At 53.3% G+C, this 19,815-nt stretch overlaps 1 protein-coding gene across 1 annotated transcript in view; it reads right to left on the bottom strand.

Annotated features, from left to right (window-relative positions):
• CDH23 (cadherin related 23) overlaps positions 1-19,815 on the bottom strand; it is a 365,372-nt gene that overhangs the window by 242,498 nt on the left and 103,059 nt on the right.

Here is a 19,815-nt window from a genome sequence, read left to right as displayed (position 1 = left end):
TTAGGAAAGGGGAGAAACGGGGTCTGTGGGAGATGGACCATATTTCTTTCTCAAAGAGGCAAGAAAGAGTGTGCGAGCTCCAGCTGAAAGCAGGTCCAAATGGAGAAACAGTGCTTTGAGGGGGACCTGGAGAGGCAAGTGCCCACAGGGCCCCGATGGATGTCTCAGGTGGTCCCCTCTGGTCAGGGAGAGGGCACACTGGTTTGTGCACAAGCCCGCATGTGTATAATGGGCACTCCAGCACGTCTCTCTGCAGAAGAGTCCGGAAGAGATCAATTCACAACGTCTCTTTTCTCTATCAGTGTCTGCTGTCTCTCATATGATGTGCACTGGACCCCAAAAGGTGCTGGGTCTTCCCTGAGAGCTGGGCAGACTGCTGGGTGGAGGAACAAGCCCTGTGGGCACAAGGAGCCCCAAAGGGCTGAGCTCTGAGTGCCACACACCCTGGCATGATTAAAGCACTTACCTAGCTATTCCACATCTCCTTGGGGCCAGCTCTGGCCTGTCCATCTGAGTCCCTCCCTCCTTCTTGGCCTCCAGCTGTGCACTGCCCATTCTGAATCCCAGGAAGACACCCATCAAAGTGCAGACCTGACTTCCCCACACCTGTGAGGGTCTTTGCCTGCCAGCGTGATCTTGGACTTGCCCCCCATTCTTCATTAGGCACCAGCACCTGACAATTCTTGCTTCAACATTCCTCACATCCTTCCTTTTCTCTTTGTTATTTACCTTGGCCACCTCTGCAGTGACACCTAGCATTGTCACTTGCAAATCTATAGAAGGCATTCAATAAATGTTTTAACAGAATCGGGACTTCCTATTCAACAGGGCAGGTTGAACACGTCCATTTATTTCTGTTTTTGTCCCAACCCCTCACCAAAATGACAATATGATAATTAAAAATGCATAGGTCCACAAGGACAAAAAGAACAGGAGAGGAGGCAAAAGCAGATGAGAGACGTTGACAAAATCCTGGAAACTAGGAATTGATGGGACAGGAGCCTGCCTTAGGAAAGAGGGGCAAGCCAAAGCTCAGGCTGGCAACTCAGAACCCTGGAAAATCAGAAGCTGGAGATACCAGGTGATGCCCAAACCAGGGAGACCAACCGCAAATCTTTAAAGAGTAGTCAGACTCCCAAATGCCTTCTTTGGCTTGTGCAGAAGACAGGAGGTCTACTTTCTCAAGGGGCCAAGTTAGTCAGGCTCTGGACCCAGGCTGGGAGCTGGATAAGGCACTGAAAACAAGGAGGTCTAATGAAAATCTGCATCTCTCCTCCGCTCACATCCCCAATCAGGCCTCTTTAGCCAGTTGGCCTCTTGAATACTGACTGCCTGGCAGGAGATAGGAAAACTGCCTCAGAGAAAACACTAATATTAACATGGTAGAGTTCTCACAAGGAAACAGCTAGGTCCTCACCAAATCACCCCATAGTGAAGTCTGCTGGTTGACAAGAGCACTCCACCCTACCCTGCCCTAACACACACAGCAGGTTTCCATGTGCCTAAATGTGAACACACTCTTAAATATAAACATACAACTGAGGGTCATGAAACATTTGAGAAGAGCCTCTACTATGAAAGAAAGACAGGGGTGGGTAGGGGGACAGTGGGAAGGAATAACAAAAGTAACTTTTTTCAAATGTTTAATTAATTATTTTGAGAGACAGCAAGAGAGTGCATGTGTATGTGAGTGCATGCACGAGTAGGGGAGGGACAGAGAGAGGGGGAGAGAGAGAGAATCCCAAGCAGGCTCCATGCTTAGCACAAAGCCCAACACAGGGCTTGATCTCATGACCGTGAGATAATGAGCTGAGCTGAAATCAAGTTGGATCCTTAACTGACTGAGTCACTCAGGCACCCCAAAAGTGAATGTTTTAACATCCAGAGAGACAAGACATAGCATCTTTGAAATCAGAACATTCCAAGAGGAAGAGATAATAGAAATGAAAACTTAATGGAAGAGTTGGAAGATAAAGAAATTTCTCCAAAAGTAGGACAAAACTCAAAGAGATGGAGACTGGGGGAGAAAATAAGAAAATTAGAGAAGTAGTTCAGAAGATCCAACACCCAACTAATAGGAGTTCCAGAGAGAGAGGAAACAGGGCAAGTGAAGGGAAGGAAATTATCTGAAAAGAGAGGTAAAAAAATCTCCCAGATCTGAATGACATGTTTACAGATGGAAAACGGCCACTGTGTTCTGAAGACAGACCCACACTGAAGCATAAAACTATGAAGTTTCCAAACACTCAGATTAAAAAAAAAAAAAATCTGAGACACATTCAGAGAGAAAACAAAAGTCTAGTCAAAGGATCAGTAATCAAAATGGCACTGAAGTTCTTAACAGCAACATTATAGGCAAAGGAGAAATGACTTTACATTATGAGGAAAACGATTTCATTCTAGAATTCTATACCCAGCTAAACTATCAACAAATATGTGTTTAGAATAAACACATTTTTCAAACAGAGTAAAAAAAAAAAATCCCATGAATCCCTTTTCAGAGGGTGTGAACCAAGAAAGAGGAAGCTATGGGACCCACGTAGAAAGAGATAAAGAAATTCTCTGGGTGATTCCCCTCTCATCCCCCATGCCCCACACAGGTGTCTTCAGCCACTTAGCCTCCAGAAGAGCAAAGTGAACCAGAGCACAGCCCGTCTGGAGTGGAGCTGGAGGATGGATGCTCCAAGGGGAATGCTGCCAAGAGAAATACAAACTGATAAAAAAATCAATATACTTTTAATATACTGAGAGGAGATACTTAATTATGTCAGAATATTTAGAATAAGTGATAGGTTCACAGAACCCTAAGCAAACAAATAAGAAAGAGAGGTAATCATTAACTCCAGAGAAAACAAAAAAGGATTTTTTTTTTAAATTTCAGTACGCTATGTGGCACAGTTTGAATAATATGTACACAGTCACAATGCCTTAGACACTAAATGTCATGTGGGCTCTGGTTAAGTCGGGCGGATGGGTAGAGCATGTTAGGAGTGGGGTGTGTGTGTGTGTGTGCACTGCAGAGATGAGGTAGAGGGTGGGGCAAAAGTGCCATTCTCATCCTTCAGAGCTGGAAGTCAATATCTAAAACTGAAAAATGTACACGCATGCAATTTGGAAATAAGAAGGTAACGATCAGAAATTGAAAGAGACTGTCTCAGGGTGGGAATCAGGAATGAGAAAGGGCGAGATGGGGCATTGATGTTTTTATTATAAACCTGGCTTTACTACCTGACTTTTAAACTCATGCAAATATGACTCTGATAAAAATTAATATAAAAGTGGAAAAAATTGTATCTCCCTACAGGCTGGTCTACTGCAGCCCTTCCTCTTTTTTTTTTTTTGGCCTTGACCCTGTAATTGATCCCAGAAAGTCACTGCCCTAAAGCACTGATCTCCCAGCTTATTCTTCTCCTCAGACACTATCACTGCCTCCAAGGCAAGGTCTCCTGGGCCTCGAATGTCACCACAGTCTGACCAAAGCTTCCCTCTCTAAACTCAGCTTTCATTTTTGCCCCACTGAGACAGTCTGCTTTGGCCAGACTGTTCTACAGGGCAGCCCCCAGGGTGTGGGCCCACCTCTAGCCTTTGCTCATGATGCTCTGTGCCCTCCATCCAAATTCCTTCTGGTATTTTCCCTGGAGAGTAGGCATCACCATCCAGCATATAGAGACGACACTCCCTTCCTGGAAAAGGCTGTTGGCTCCCCAGGTTTCTAGGCATATGTGCCCAGGCTGAGGTTGAGATGCTCTCTCTCCACCCCACACACATGGGCCCTGGCCTTTACACACGTGCTGGGTGTGCAGGGCTGGGAGAAGCCTCATCCAACAGACATCTGGGCCCTCCCTCCCTTCTCAGAAGCTTGATTTTCAGAGCGAGGTATGATCCTTAAGTGTGCAAAGGCCCCCGCTCCTCCTCATTCAGAGGTTAAGGAAACCCCAGGCCATTTTTCTCACCTCTCACTGCAGCAACCCCACCCCAGCCCCAGCCCAGTGTCCTTCCTATATAAGGAACGGCAGTAGAGTTCCAAGGCACCTCCTCCACCAAGTGCCACCTCCCATTAGCACCACATTCCAGGGCTGTCCACGCACCTGTCCTCCCCCAGACGCCTTCTATACCTTCTCACTTGCTGACCTGTGGGAGCACAGGGCACCATGGACAGGCCAGCAGCTGGCTGAAGGCCATGTGCAGAGAGCACAGGACAGGAGCGCCATGATGGTGGGGTGGCCCCTGTGCCCACACTGGCCCCAGTCCCCACAGCATGCTGCTTTCAACACCAGGCAGTGCCACACCCTCCCCCAGGGAACCAGTTTCTGCTTCTCTCTGTGTGTTATGGGAGGAGTGACAGAGCAGAGGAGTGGATCCGGATGACCTGGGCTGTTTAGCTTTACTCTCACACCCCTCCCCGACTTGAAAGTTAAACTGATTGGCTCCCGGAAGCCAGCCCGCCTCCCTCCCCCGGCAGGGACTTAGAAACCAGCTTCTGGAGACCTGGGAGCATTCATTAGGTGATGATTACTCCCCATGCATGTTGGCCTGACTGGAAAAAAATCCAGAAACAACAGTTCTGAAATGTTGGGTCGCATTCTGGCTTTCCAATAACCATCTGCAGGACTTCCTTCTCTGTTGCACAGAGCATTGATGCAAACATTGATGCCTCGGTTTTCCCACCCAGGAAATGGGTATAACAATTCCCGTACTGCCTTCCACATAGCTCTGCAGGGGAGACAAAATGAGTTAACAGTGGAGGAAGTGCTTTGAAATCTCAAAGGTCAAAATAAAAATCACCACCTTCTGCAGAAGTAGACAATTTGAAGAGAAAAAAAAAACTAGGGAAAGGTTGGATGTGACCTACAGAAGAATTCTCTCTAAAAAGCTACCCTGGAGGGACAAAACCTGGGTTGTCTAGGTTCCAGGACACCGTCCCTGAGCCCAGGACTGTAGGGTGCTGAGTTCTGAATGGAAACAGGGATCAGCTGAGGCATGAGGTCGTCTTGAGATTTGCTAGATTACGGAAAATGACAATGAATAGATGCATGGAGTCTCCTGGGATTTTTTTTAAGTAAGAAAAAGACTTCTGTGGGTCTCAGGTAATAACTCACATCTATTGAAGACATCGTATATGTCAGGCCCTGTTTTAAGCACTTTCCATGCACTATCTCGTACAGTCCTTATGGAAGCCTTGGAGCAGACACTATTACCATTCCCATTATCCAGATGTCCAAGGCCATGTGGTAGTAAGCAGGAATCCTGGGGTTTGTACCCAGGCAGGCTGCTCGAGGGCCCAAGCTCTTAACCACCATGCTATATTATTCTCAGTGATGAGTGAGCAAAGTGTACGAGGTCTAGGAGGCAGGGGGATGGCCAAGATGACCTTGAGAAACTGGGAATCCTGTCACGCTGGCTAAGTGCCAGAGTCTACTAGTGACATTTAAGGGGCTTGCCACAGGACAACTCAGGCCACCCAGAGGCTCCAGGTTCAGAAAGTGACAAGTGTCAGACGTCACCAGGAAGGTGCTGGAAGTGTAAGAGTTAGTCATCTATCAGGAGCTGTCCGATTCTTTCATCCAGCGATCCCAAACATATTTATCGAATAACACAGTTCAAGACTATGTTGGCCACACTCACACTCTTCACCCCTCCGAAAGAGAAATGGTTATGAGCAATTCCAGGTGGTTATTTATGGGGAGGAAGACAGACACAACAAAGGGAGGCTTTGAAAGAGCAAATACATCAGGGAAATTATAGTGTGAGTCCCAGCTCCAGCCCTTATTTGCTGTGTGACTTTAGGGAAGCTAGGCAACCTCTCTGAAGCTCAGTTTCCTTACAGTGAGATGGGAATAAGAAGATCTATCTCACAGGATTATCATGAGGCTTACAGGAGATAACACACGATGAGTGCTTTGTGCAAAATTGCTGTTCAATACACCTTAGGCTCTATCATAATGTTATTCCTTCTCGGGGTGCGTGTAAGGGTCTATAAACTGTAAAGTGCTTTGCAAATGTTACTTCTGGTGGGGAGGTCTGGAAGGGGAGGGGATGCTTCTGAAGGGTGAGGTCCTTGCTCTGCTCTCAGCAGAGACAAAAGTCCTGGATAAAAGGCTGAGGGAAAGCCTCCTTGTGGCCTTCACCCCATCTCTGTCCCAGCGGAGCCCGCTGGCCGTGTGGTGCCTCCAATGCTGCCCTGAGCTTTCGGTGCACGGCTCCGTGGCTCACAAACGGGGCTCCATCTCCCCGCCCCCAAATTCATTCCCCTGCATAATGATGAATCATGTTAAACAAAATGAATATGCAAATCTCCTTAGGGCAGGCCTTACATCTATGGGAAGCTGAGGCTAATAAGTGGATTCTGAAAAAGGAGACAGCTCAAGTAATACAACTTCTGCTCATCTCTCCTCCCCATGCCCCTCAGGCTCCGCCCACCAGTGTGCCCCTTTATCCCCAGCTGGGGTGTGCGTTTTGAAGGGGTGGGTAAAGGAGGCAGCACAGGCCTGGTGCGTTTTTCCCTGTTAGATCCCCAATCCCGGTGGCTAATGCTGCCAGCCCTTTAGGCAGTGTGATGTGATAAGTAGAACCTGTCACTTGGAGCCCAGGGGCTTAAGGGCCGATAGTCTGGGGGAGACCACACATAGGCTGCAGGGGAGCTGAGGGCTGGAGAGAGGGGGGTTGGTGGGCCCAGGACCCAGGCAGAGAGAGGGCAGCTGAAGGAACTCACTGGCCTTGGTCGGGGAGCTGGGAAATGGCTTAAGAGTCAAGAGGCAGAGACTGGAATTATCCTGGCTACAAAGGACTTGAAGAATCACCTAGGCCAGGGCTTGGAATCTTGGAGAGCTTGGAAACAATATCAGTGCCAGGGCCCTCCCCAGCCTCTGTGCTTCTAAATTCCCCGAGGAATTCTCATGCACGGCCAGGGTGGAGCGCTGCCCTTCCCAGTCACTACTCTACAGTTGAGAACACTGAGACCCAGAGAGCAGAGGGGACTTGATGGGGGTCACATGGATGACACTCTCCTGCTTGGGTAAGGATGGCCCAGGGAGGTCCAGACACCCAAGGAACATACCCGAGGAGGGAGGATACCCCTCTCTGTTGTCCTTGGGAACGTTCCCATAGTAGGGGACCGTGAGGGCTCTAAAGGCTGGGGTGGCATGGAGCATCTGTTCCCACAGATCTGGGGAGGTGGGCACCCTTTGAGGGAGGTGTGGGAGGCACACGGCAGGGGTTCCAATTCTTTGGTCTACTGTGGCTGGTACATCAAGGCACATGGGCTCCATCACTCGTTTTAGGGACAGCCAGAAGCCTGGCACACAAAACCATGAGAAGACTACTAGACCGACCCCGAGAAAAGACAGAGACCCAGAATCCCAGAAGCACTCTGCTCTGCCCAGGGTAAGGCAGTCCTATGGTAGCCATGGCTGCCTCTGTTAAGACCAGACTTGACCAAGAAACAAACCAGCCAAGGGGCACCTGGGTGGCTCAGTCAGTTAAGCCAGGTTCAGCTCAGGTCATGGTCTGTCGAGCCCCGCATTGGGCTCTATGCTATCAGCACAGAGCACACTTTGGATCCTCTCTCCTCCCCCCTCTCTCTGCCCCTCCCCCCCTTACGTGCTTTCTCTCACTCTCTCAAAAATAATAAATTTTAGGGGTGCCTGGGTGGCTCAGTCGGCTGAGCGTCCGACTTCGGCTCGGGTCATGATCTTGCAGTTGACGAGTTCGAGCCCCGCGTCGGGCTCTGTGCTCAGAGCCTGGAGCCTGCTTCGGATTCTGTGTCTCCCTCTCTCTCTGCCTCTCCCCTGCTCATGCTCTGTCTCTCTCTGTCTCAAAAATAAAGATAAACATTAAAAAAAATAATAAATTTCAAAAAAATTTAAAGAAAGAAAGAAACCAGCCTTCCCTTTCCTAACACAACCCAGAGAAAGTGGTTCCATACACCTTCCTGGTGGTTCAAGTTGATGATTAACTTGGTTAGGACCTCCCAAAGGTCTCCTCAAGCCCCTCCTGGAATTATGAACGTGGAGACCAATGTCTACCAAGAAAGAGTGCTCCCCATCTCTGCTTCTCCTGGCCCCAGGGCGCCCAGTGAAAGAGGGGCACACTGGCCTTCCCGCAGGAAGTAGGAGACACCACGGGTAGGAATTGCAAATGACTTTCATTAAGCAGGGGTGCTAATACCATGAATTACAAATGAAACCCAGATGAAGAGGACCCTGGCAGCCTTACCTCCATTTGATATTAATTGGGCGACACTTTGTTTTAATGGTACATTAATTAATGCAGAATTTCGACGGAAGTCCTCGTGACACTCACATTAATACAAATGAATTCATTACCGTTGGTGTTATTACAAGAAATGACAAATAAATCTGTAACAGTGGGACCCTTCAAATAATAATCACGAATCATTAGGTTTGCGGCTCGTTTGTACTGTAGCTTGCAAATATGTGTATATGTTTTCTGCTGCGAGTGTTCCCTCGCCTTTTGGCTGGGGGAGGCAGCCGGTCGTGGCTGGCTCTGTGGCAGTGAAAGCGAAAAGCCTCTTCCGGACCTCCCTGCACCTGCTCTTCCTCCCTTTCTTCCTCCCACCTCAACCTCCAGAGAACTTCTGTCCCCAGAGCCCTGCCCCAGGCTTAGGGACTCCGTGTAAGGGGTGTGATTGCTATTGGTCTGCCCTATCCAGCACACCCAGTATACCCTCTGTCCCTAAGAAAGGGGTAGTGGGGAAAGGAATAAAAACAACATGGCCCAGGGGTGGAGCCTGGCTTGATGAGGGTTGAATGGGTGCAGCTATAGCAGCCGTCTGTTCTCCGAGGTTCCCCACGTCAGATTGGTCTTCAAGCCCCTGAGGGTCTTGGGGACACAATCCAGGGGCCCGATGACCAACACTGTGCTAGAAGTAGCATCCACTTTCTCCACGGCAGTCCTCACCAGGGCCCAGAGGCTTTGTCCCATCGGAAAGGGCACAAAAGACGCTTTGAGCGCTCAAACCCATCCACAGCTCGAGTAAGGAAGGGCCACGCGTGGGACTCAGCTCTGCCTGGTCCCCAAGCTCCCAATACACCAGCTTTTTGCAAGGAGAAGCTGCCATCTGCCTGGAAAGGTCAGTATCCTGGTGGAGACTAGGTAGAGCCTGGATGACCCGACCAGCCAATCGCTACTCTCCATTCCCCTGGCTCAGGGCTCTGGGCTGTAATCTTGCGGGGGCCAGAAAGGGACCAACAAACTGGGTCTACAGTTTCCACCCTCGTTGTTTCTCACACCCTCCCAGTTCCCTGAAGCTGAGGCCAAGACCACTCTTGCTTCGAAAGGGCCATAGGGAAGGTCCCAGGAAACCACACTTGGAAGAAAGCATCAGGCGGGCCTGGATGACCCAGGTGGGTTTTGGTTCTGCAAATCCTTGGCACACAGGCTGCCCCTCCTCCATTCTGCACCCAGGGCAGAAAGTGCCAAGAGATCGCAGTGCTATTCCCCGGACTCAGCCTGGGGTTCCCAGCCCGGGGCTCTAAGCAGCTTCTATCCGTGAACTGGTGTTGACACATGATTTGAGAGCTGTTTGCTACCCCTGGTTTAGAACATCTCTCCCTGGAGGATTTTAAAATAGGATCCAGTTTCTGACGGGAACGCCCAAGAGCAGTTCAGCACGGTAGCCAAGAGGTTGGTTAAATGACCTCTTGGGTCCTTCGAACCCAGGGAGTTTGGGACTCCATGAATCAGTTCCTCCCTCCCGCCTACGAGAATCAATCGGCCGGTCTTATCTCGTACAACAGCTTTCTGACCTTTGGCTAACAGGTAAAACACCATGGGAGCCAAATCTAGCTTTTACACCCATGAGATGCTGCTAATGTGGCCAAATCGTGTTGGCTGCTGCCCTAGGACCTGCCCTCCGCCCTGGCCCCAGGAGTCCTCGCTGTAGAAGGTGAATGCCACTTGGCTATGAGATGCCGGCTAGAAGGGGGCCACAGCCCACAGTTAGGTGTCTGGGGGGACTCCAGCCCCCTCTCCTGCTCACGTTTTCCCCCATTCACACTGGTACTGAATGAACCAATTAATCACCTAAGATTGTTAACTGTACTAATTACGCTCACTCTTGAAACTTGTGGAACAATTATTTACTGTCTCTGCCTCATGAGCCATCAATTACGGGAATTGCAGGCAGCCTGTCACTTCTCTCAAGCCAAGACAGAGGCAGTCTAACCACGCTCACAGCTGGTTTCTCAAGGAGAACTCTCAGAGGGCTTTGCTTGAGCGCAGGCTACACCCCACAGAAGTGGCGAAGGCAATGACCGCTCCACGGGAATAGACTTTGCCACTGGATGAGGGGTTGCGCGACACTGATCCTAAATGAAGCCTTTACTATACAAAAGCTGTTCTTTGGTTCCCCTACAAGAAATGTCAACCACTAAGTATTTCCCTGGGGACTGTAACTGCTTCCTTCTTCCTTGTGTCCTTGGCCAGGTTTGGCACTGAGCCCTAGAGATCTAGATGGTGGCTGCGTGGGCACACTGGATTTTCCTCTGGTTCCCCAGGGGCTCTGTATTGCCTCTTCCCAGCCCACCTCAATGCCCATCTCAGATTCTGCTTCCCCTGCTTCCCAATTCCTGGCTTGGAGGAGAGTTAGCGCCTCTGGCCAAGATCTTTGCTAAATGCAGGAAGACACAGAAGGGAGAAGAAGCTGCCGGGCTCTGTCCATTTTACCCGGACCTTGAGATATTCCTGTCCTCCGATGCCACTGGACTTTGGGGCACCAACCCATAGGCCATTACTGCCCACACGCAGACACACTCTCCCCTCTCTGCCCTGAAACACCCCCACCCCCCACTCCCCACCAAGATGACAGTTATGATGTGGCTGTCAGGGAAACATGTATTTATTCAGGCAAGCAGCAGGCCCCAGCAGGCTGTGGCTCCCGTCCCCTGGGCTCCCTCCCCCATCCCAGCCCTCCCGCTGCCCATAGCGCTCATTTCCACACGTCAGGGCAAAAAGCACTTAGAGCCAACTGCTAAGCTCAAATCTATTCTGGTGCAGAGAAATGCACTCCGTCACCACTCCACTGACAGGCCCCGGGCAGGCTGGAGCGCCGTGGCCAGGCTCTGACTGACCTCACCCCGCTGGGCCTCTCTTCTGGCTTCTGTTACTGACAGGGCCAGACAGGCTGACCCACTCCTTACCCCCGGCTGCAGCAGCCAAGGGACCCCCAGCTTCCCTGGAGGTCCCTAGGGGTTCTGAACAAGCCACGTGAAAGTCACAAAGGTGCTTTTAGACTCAACTCGTCCAAGAACAAACTCAGCATCTCCCCTGGGAAGCGCGTCCCTGGCCCTGTGAATGGCAACACATTCTCTCTGTATTCGGTTGCTAAGCCAGAAACCAGAGTCGGCCAAGCAACTTCTTCTCCCAAACATTGGTCTGCCCTTCCCAGTGTCTACCCGCCTGGACGGCTGCAGCAGCCTCCTGCCTGTGCCTTGCAATGGAGACTCCACCAGGGCCTGGTATGAACTCTTTCAAACATGGATCTGATTGTGTGGCTTATGCTCCAACGACCGCCCAGTGGCTCCCTGCTGACCTTCAGATCAATGTCAGAGAATCCCTTCCACGAACCTGCACGGCCCGGCCCTGCCCAGGTCTCCAGCCCCTTTCCTTCACCAGCCCTCCTGTCCTCATCTGCCTCGGCCACGCGGGGCCCTCTTTCACCCCCTCACAGGAACGAGGTGCTTCTCGGCCTCTGAGCCACCGGTGCTGTCCATCCACCAGAATTCTTTTCTCATCTTTACCCCCATTCACGTCTACTCAGCCTTCACATCTCAGCCAAGTCCCATTTCCTCCAGAACTTTCTCTGAATCCCCCAGTCTAGCTCAGATTTTGGCTGCACTGGCCCCCTGGGATTTTCCTGGGGGCTCCAATCTCACCTTATAATTATGTGACTCTATTTCCCTCTGTTCCCCCCACTAAGCCCCTGAAGGGTGGGAGCCGCGTCTGGTTCTGTTCACCATTGTGCCCCCAGGGCCCAGCACATGGCTGGCGCTGAACAACGTTTGCTGAACGAGAGACATCCGGGGCACCCCCCTACTGACACTCTCCTCGGGACACACCAGCTCCAAAATCTCTCCCTTGCATTCATTCAACAAATCCTAACTGAGCGCCTCCGACATTCTGGAGTCTGCTAGGTGGTGATGGCACGCGGATCCGTGCTGTCTGGAAGGCAATCCGAGGGTGTCAGTGACAGGCAGATTCTGAGTCTGAGTTCTGGCTCCCAGCTCCACCACCACCCGGATCTGGTACCTGCTAGATCTGTGCTCATGCTGTTTCCCCGACTGGAACATTCTTCCTCATTCACTAATTCATCCAACAAATAATTACTGAGCACCTAGTATGTATCGAGCAGTGTTCTAGGTGCAGAGGACACGCTGGCAAACTGCTACGCGTATTCGGTCTCAACTTTGTTATCACCTCCTCCAGGAAGTCTTCCCTAACTCCCAAACCTGGGTTGGGTGTCCATTCTACAAGCTTCCGGAGGCCCCTTCCCGGGCTGCTCCTTGCCTAGCACAGAGCAGCCATTTGATATCTGTTCTCTGCATGAACAGATCCCTCCATTTTTTCCACTCGTGTCTCCACAAGCTTTAAAGGCAGAGGGGAGAGACCCTGGACAGAGGTGCAGTCAGCTGAAGGAAACATGGAGAAGGGGCGCTTGTGAGAAGGCCATGGCCACTAACGAAGAGGGAAGGCACGAGGGGGGATAGAAGTCAGAAGACTGGAGCGTCCCTGCCTTGAGTCTGAGAGCCCCATGGCCATCAGATCGGAGGGGAAATGAGGCTGCGGGCTCAGAAGCCTGCAAGCCTGGACGCCCCGGCTCTACAAGACTCCAAACCCCTCCACTTTTTGGCCCTGGGGTGCCCCTCGGTGTCCGCTCCTTTCCAGAAGCCCTCCTGGTGTTGCCCTCATGCTGTGGGGTACGAGGTGGGGGGTGGTCCCTGCCTGGCATCGTCATCCCCAGGAGACTGTGTGCCTCACTCCCTCAAGGTCTCTGCTTGGGCGTCCTCAGAGAGGCTTCCCTGGCCACAGATTCCGCGAGAGCCCCTGCCTGCTTTGTTTTCCTTCATGGCCCTTCTCAGCGACAGACACAGATTTATGTGTGGGTTCGGCTGTCTCCTCCACAGCAGGCAGGGACCTTGTCAGTTTTGTCGGGCTGGGTCCGCACCTCTGAGGCCAGTGCCCGACATACTGTAGGCCCTCAAGAACTGTTTCTGACTGAGCGAAGGGATAGGGAGGTGACCTGTGGCATCTGACCCTCACTAGGCAAAAGGCACAGGCTCCTAGAGAATAAGGTTTCCCAGTGGGGCAGATGGAAAATGTCCACCTGCAGCCCCACCCAGGGGATCCAGCGGGTGCTGGCTGCTGGGCTGAGAGCTGCAGCCCCGAGCCACTCCGAATGGAATTCAAGGGTGGGTACGACCAGCCTAACGGGTTTCTCCCCAGGCTGCTGACCTCTGTGAGGGTCACGCTCCATTATCCCCTCCCTGACACCCCCCCCCTTGTCCCTGGAACATGAAACAGGGCCTGGGGCACCCGTGCCCCCTTCCTACATCTCCTCTCTGCAGCCCTCTTTCTTCCTTCTAGGAGGAACTGGGAAGATGAGACCATCCGTGGCCAGAAGAGGCTGGGGAGGCTTTCTGGCTATCTCATCTGGGGCTTCTGGCTAAGGGTTGTGCCCGGAGGCTGCCAGTCTTTCCTAGGACAGGAATCTATGGGGGGCAGGGGTGGGGCAGGGCTCATTTTCTGCCACTGCTATGGCTAGAGTGGGGAGCCCTGACCCCAGCCCCGGGCTGACACAGGTTATACCACATTGCAGTCACAGGCGGATACCAGACCCTAGCCACGGGCTACCCGCTAACTGCTCCAGATTTAGTGCATCGAGCCAGAAAGCGACTCCCAAACTGTGAAGAAACTAGAATGTCATTTGCTAGACCGGCTGAGAAGTCAACTCAGAGTGACAGGACTCCTTTTCAAGGTGGAGAGAGAAGGAGGTAAAGCCGCAGTGTCTTTTCCCTCCAGACAGCTGTGGCCAAGGGTCTTTGCCTCATGGCCTTGTCTGTGGCCCTGGTGACCCCAGCTTCATGCCAGAATGTGGGCAGGGTGTTCAGGGTTGGGGGCAATACGCCCATGTCCCTGGGCCTCTCCCTCGTCTGGTCGCTAACCGGTTAACCTCTCTGCCAGCCCCCCTCCCCCACCCTGACAGCCAGAACCCAGAGGAGGGGGTGGGAGCCGGGGCCGGGGCAGGCTCCCCTCCCAGGGCCCTGATTGCCCGCTGTCCAGCCCCCGTGGCCCCCCGCTCCGAGACTCTCCACGTGGCCCTCCCCTTGGTGGAGCTGGGGGTGATTGGCACCCCTCGTGCTAGGGCTGATTAGGCCTGATTTCACCAGCCTGCTCCCACCTCTGGAAGCTTCCCCTGTTATTAAAGTTGTTTTCTGTCCACCCTCTTGGTCTGCTGGGTGAGGTGAGTTTATTTGACTTGATTTCTCCCCACCCCCCCCTTTTTTCCACTACTCTCCTCCACCCTGCCTGTGTCTACGGCAGCCACGTAGACCGGAGTCCGGTAAAAATCAGGAACATTAACTTCTCACCTTAGAGTAAAAATAGCTATAATAAAGCCAGGTGAAAGAGAAAAGCTCCAGCTAGTGTAACTTTGATTAAAAGCCGAGACCTGCCTCTTCATCCTCCCCGCGTTCCGCAAGGACGAGGCTGGCCCCTTAAAGCAGGAGAGGGTTGTAGGGATGGAAAATGGAGCCTGCTCTCGCCTCCACTTTGCCTTTTCTCACCCTTTTCTCTTCTTCTCAGCTCTCCAAGAGGCCCAACATCTGCTACTCTTCACTCTAGCCTCCAGTACTCAGTAGCTTTGGGAGAACCGAGTCACTCAGAAGCAACAGTTCCTGGCAGACCGGCCCCTCTCCTCATCATGGGGTCGAGGTGGCTGAGCACAGGAGGCTGGGGGGTTCAGTTCCACCCTGGCCCCTAAACTCCTGGAACGCCTGAGGGTGATCAGAGTAGCCCTTTGGGCCTCTATCTTCCCATCTGTCAAGTGGAAACCGAGAACCTTTTCCCTTGCCAGAGTGGTCAGGAGAAGTATGAGGAATCATGGGAAAATTCAAGTCACCGATAGAAAGATGGCGGTCTTCCCACCCACCCACCCCCGCCCCCGGTTTGCTCACATTGTTATAACCGGAACCATCTATGACAAATTGGTGTTTTTACAGGAAATCACCCAGCAGCATCGGTGGTATAGGGATCCTAATAAGCATGCAGTTGGTCAGTTGCCCCTGGGGGCTGGACCCTGGAGAGGACATTGGCAACATCTGTCCTCCCCTACTGGGTGCTTTATCAGTGAGGGTGAGAAGAGAGGAGGGTTGCCCCGGGCCCGACCCTCAGGCCTTCTGTAGCAACGTTTCCTTTCAGGGCTTTTTGGATGACAGAGTTCTGCAGGGCAGGAGGCCCAGAGGGTGACAGGTTCTGGATCAGAACTTTCTAGAACAGAGGAGAGAGCTCTGTCCCAGGAATCAGGGACCTGTGCCTGCACCTGACTCCCTGCACATCGCGGGCCACGTGGCTAGCTCACTTGGTACCCTCACCTGTGGAATGGGGCCAGTGCAGGAGCATTCTGTGAGCCTGTGCACCAGGCCATCCTGAGAAGTTCTGGGTGGGCATAATTCCACAGGGGCAAAGTCTACACACTCACCAACCCCCTTCCCGAATGACTCCCTCTTCCCTCCAGACCCAAGGGGCCACTACACCCACTACAAATCCCGGCCCATGAAAGCCCCTCCAAGCCACCGCTGGAAAGGGGCTCCCTGGTCAGAGCCACTGGCATCCTCAAAGAAGCCAAACATAGAAGAGCCTACCCTTCCTACACTTTTGCTTGGAGGAGGGGCCAGGAGGACTGAAGTGTGGCGGCTTGGAGGCCAGCCCAGCGGCCGGGCTGGGGCCAGTTAGGTTTCATTCACCATTCTGGTCTTCTCTCACTCAGGGCACCGGGCTGTGCAGGCAGGAGTCTGGTGCTTTTCAATTTCACGCCAGGTGTCAGTGGCCAGGCCTTGGCTGGCCTTATCTCCTCGTCCTCCTGCCCAGCCAGGCGCCCGCTGAGCTCAGCCTCCCTGAAAAGCCCCGAGAAAAGCTGCTCCAGAGACAAGACTCATAGGCAGAGGGGCCCTGGAGAGCAGATATCCGCTAGATAGACAGGGAGGCCGCGCCTTGAGTCCTGCTGTAGGAGGTGGGGCCTTCGGACCAAGGCTCTCGAAACACATTTAGACAAAGGAACAAGGGCTGAATAATCAGTCATAAACTAATCGCTATTCTTGGAGCTGGAAGTTCCTTCTGGACTATTTCATCCTCTAGCCCACTGTTCCCCATTTTCCCCCAAGAAGGTCTGCATGTGCCCACAGATCTCTTGTGACAGGGAGCCCTCCTCCTGTATGTGGCTAAGAACCTGGGCTTCCTCATCTGGAACACGGGGAGAGGAGGGGTGGGGGGAGTCACAAATCCTTGTAGGCCTTTTTCCATCTAAATCGGGGCTTAGCAAGCTATGACCCATGGGCTATATCTAAGCCCACTGCCTGGTTTTTATAGCCCAATGGCTAAGAATGGCTTTTACGGTTTTCAGTGTTTTGAAAAATAAAAGTCAAAGAATCCTATTTCGTGACATGTGAAAAATTGCATTAAATTCAAATTTTAGCACCCATGAAGTCATATCGGAATACACTCATGCCCGTTTGTCATCCGTGGCTGCTTTTGTGCCACCACAACGTTAAGTGGCCGTAACTGAGACCGTGTGGTCTGCAAAGCCAGAGACATTTGCCGTCAGGCTCTTTCCGGAACGTGTTTGCTCAGCCCTGATGTACAAGGCTGAGCTGGGTCTGGGCTCCGAACCCTTGGGAATAGCCGGGGGTGGAAAGGCTCAGGGAGGAAGCTGGGTGGAACAGCGCTTCTCTATTCACAGGGGCACGGGGAGTCACAGGAAGTGCCAGGCCACACCACGGGCACGCTCCCAGTCCACGGCTGGGGTGCAGAGCTTTCCACCCAGCAGCCACAGCCCTGGGGACCTACCTCCCTCCTGCCCTCCAGCCCAGAGTCGGACCCCAGGCCCGCCTTCCCAAAGTTCTGTGCCTGCCAACTTCCCGTGGCTCCTGAGTGTACGGGCCCCCTGCCCAGGTGGCCTGGTCTTGATATGCTGTCAATAAGCAGGTGGCTGTGTGGCTGGCGCAGGGGTCCGGGAGGAGAGGAATCAGAGCGGGTAATTGCTGCGTGAAAATGACAGCACAGCGATTTATCCACCCCAAACTGGGCCCTGGCATACCAAGAGGCTGCCGGCGGCTAGGAATCAATACCACCCCAGAGGAGGGATTATTAGGGAGAAAAGGGGGTTTGAAAGATCCATAAGAGCCTGATGACTGTCTATTTCCAAGGGGACCATCAGCTGCATGAGAATTGTATATGGGAGGAACAGAGCTCTGGCTGCCTGTATAACTGTACAAGGGAAAGCTATGTGGGGTGGCAGAGCGGGGGTCCTATCCTTGGCCTCCTCCTGACCACCCCAGATATGGGGTTCGGTGGGGTCTCCTTGCCAGGAATCCGAGGCCCCAAGAGCCAGGCCTTGGGGTGGAGACGGCAGGGTTCACGAGGGAGACCATCCATCCCAATCAGAGACAGTATGGACACCACCTTGTCCCAGGCCAGGCAGCAGTCTGATCTGTGTGTTGTCTTGGGCAAGCCCTATCCCCGGCCCCAGAGAGGCCCAAGGGAAGTCCTCCCCGGGGACCTCAGATTAGCACAGAGCCGGGAGGCCGGCGATTCCGGGCTGGGGTCTAGTCGGTACAGCCTGACAAAGGTAGGAGGAGACACTCCTTCCCGAAAGGGTCTTCTCCGGCCCATCTCAAGCTCTTCCCCTCCTCTGTTCAAAGGGGGCAGGGAAGGGATAGGCTGGGGTGATCGTGCCCCCAGCCTCTCGGGGCAGTGGAGGGCATATCGGGTCATCACCAGGAGCACGTGCATGGCCTGTGCAGGGCGATCAGAGCGGTCCCCACTCCTCTGTCAAGCCCCGAGGGCCCGAGCTCTGCGCCCGGGAGGCTGGGATGGGCAGGGCACTCTACAACCACGGTCAAGTAACTGGGCCACATAAGCCGTGCCCACAGGATCCCAGGCAGCTCGGCACCATGCACTGAGTCACCCACTCAGGCCGAACTTGCCAAGTGACGTGTGGGGAAGGTGGAGGACGAGGAGCCGTTTTTGGCTCCAGGGTCTAGGCTGCTCACGGGGTAGGTTCCCAGTGCAAGCCTGGGAGGGTCGTGGACTCTGGTCTGTGAGGGACCTCAGCCCCCTCGGGCCCCATCCCTCCACCCAGGGCTGTGGGGGTGGGGAGACAGGAGAAAAGTCATGTCACCTGGTCACTGGACACCTGAGATAGTGGTGGGTGCTCCACATCCCTAAGGAGCAGAAAGTCCCCCCCCCCACCCCGCCCGAATCCCAGGGGGGTCCTGTTAGAAGAGAGGCTCCCGAGTCCCCAGCCAGGATCCAGGCTGCAAGGTCACGAAGCCAACCCACTCCCTGCCATCCGCACCACCAGCCGCGCGGCCACCCGTGCCTCGACCAGCACGGCTACTGCTCTTCTACCGGCTAACGGGTTAATGGAACGAAGGCGAACACATGCAGCTTGTCCCCAGGGAGAGGAGCGGGAAGATGAGTAGGGGGGCGAGCAGGAGAGGGAGAGGGAGAGGGAGAGGGAGGGAGAGGAACAGAGACACCAAGCAAGTCAGAGAAGTGGATAAATGGGGAAAGAGGGAAGGGGAAGAGGAGGGGAGGGAGAGAGCGCGGGCTGAGAGAGCCGGGGACAGGGACAGGATACGCAGAGTTCCTCAGGTCGGGGAGAGGCTGGGCTCGTAGTGCAGCCCTCAGGAGACAGCAAGAACAAATTGGGTTTTGAAATGAGAGGTAAAATGAGCTGTTATATCTCCAGCTTTGCATCATTTAGTTCATCAGGCTTGACATGTGTCTAACAAAGCCACAAGCAGGCAAAGAAAGACATCGGAGAAAGAGAGGCTAAGCAAGGCGGGGGGCAGGCAGAAGTGTGGCCCTCCTCTGGCTCTGAGCACAGCCGATGCTGCAGACTTTTATTCTGAGTTGATTCCCTGCTTGAAGGAGCCAGGAGGCGTGACGTGCTAGGCCAGGGGCAGGACAGGCAGGAGAGGAGTCCGTCCTGGCCTGGGGAGCACCATAAACCCAGGGGCTCACTCTGAGTTCCTGGCTGGGGTGCCCGGGGGGAGCGGGAGACCAGGGGGGCATGGGGAGGGCGAGTGCAGGCCTCTGGCCTTAAGAGGGCGCTGTCACCTGCTTCGCCTGCCAGTTGGGATAACAGAAACAGGAAGCAGTGAGTGGGAAAGGGACACATGTCTGGACTTGAGACATGTCCCTAGGTTCCCAGGAGACAGGCAGGAACAGTCCTGGGGGCAGGGGACAGCAGTCACAGAGCCCAGGGTTCTTGCTCTCTGACTCACACATTGTCTCCCGATTTCCAGTCCTTTCCCTTTCCCTTGTGAACGCAGCCTCTGTTTCCTCATCTGTACCGGAGAGATGAGAACTGTCCTGTCGACCTCACGAGGTGTGGGTGAGGATTTCATAGACTCGTGCACACGATATCACCTGGTACACTTTCAGAGCCCAAATGTGCTCAATGAAAGACAAGAAAATACAAACAGTTACCATCGATAGCTAAGTCCTGGGAGTTCACAGTGTGCTATAGCCACCAACAAGGCAGTCCTTCTGGGTGCCTGTCATTTGCCAGGATAC

The sequence above is a fragment of the Panthera tigris genome, chromosome D2, assembly GCF_018350195.1.
Source record: "Panthera tigris isolate Pti1 chromosome D2, P.tigris_Pti1_mat1.1, whole genome shotgun sequence".
Lineage (NCBI taxonomy): Eukaryota > Metazoa > Chordata > Mammalia > Carnivora > Felidae > Panthera > Panthera tigris.
The sequence above is the reverse complement of the archived record's forward strand: the minus strand, read 5'-3'. Positions and strand labels throughout refer to the sequence as shown.